Source organism: Poecilia reticulata, linkage group LG22, assembly GCF_000633615.1.
Source record: "Poecilia reticulata strain Guanapo linkage group LG22, Guppy_female_1.0+MT, whole genome shotgun sequence".
Classification (NCBI taxonomy): Eukaryota; Metazoa; Chordata; class Actinopteri; order Cyprinodontiformes; family Poeciliidae; genus Poecilia; species Poecilia reticulata.
In genome coordinates, this window is record NC_024352.1 from 20,365,118 (window position 1) to 20,365,980 (window position 863).

Genomic DNA, 863 nt, shown 5'->3' on the forward strand with positions numbered 1-863 from the left:
TATATGTATATATAGACCCAGAAAATATCCTGCTTGAACTTTTTCCCACTAAGAATTTTAATTGCATCCTTTAAAGAACACAATTAAATTAAAACTGATTTTAAAATGTAATAATTTATAATGGTGAATAGCCTGTACTTTTATAGTGCTTTATCTAGTCCAGAGGACCCGAAGACATCATTCACACACATCCAGCCATGCTGCAACCCAGCTGGATATCTTCAACTTTTTTTGGTATAAAAGTCTCATCCTTTTTTATCTGTCAAGATAAAACACACAAGCCAACTTTTTTTTACATTTGCAAACTTTCTCTTTTGAATCTGCCTTGATGTTTTTTGCGACTTTTTCAGTCAGGTCACTGAAGCTGGTTGATCATTTTACAGAAAATGCACCTCGTCTTCTGAACAGAACATATTTTTAGCAATGCATCTTTTAGTTCTCAAAGAAACTTAAAAGAGGCCCTGGAAATGCACCTCTTACCGAGACACAAAGCTCTTTTTACCCCATTGCCCTCTCAGAAACCTCTGATATTCTCATGAAGTTCCTTAATGCCCTAAAGTGTGGGACAGAGTTTGATGTGTGAAAATATCCTTCATTTGCACAAGCTACTTGACATTTCTTAAAGGTTGGTGCACAGCCAGGTTGGCAAGATAAACTGGCCCCATTGAGGACAACCTATTTTAGTGCCTCTTTAATGCTCTTAATATAGTTTTCATCATATCGTTGCATGCAAGTGTTAACCTTTTAGATCTCACTTCGCTTGTTCTGTGCTGAGGAGGTTTCAAGGGTGAAAAGAATATCCCCAGGCACTGGTGACCACGCCAACAAGAAAGGTTAAATGATCTCCTGTACATGCATATTAC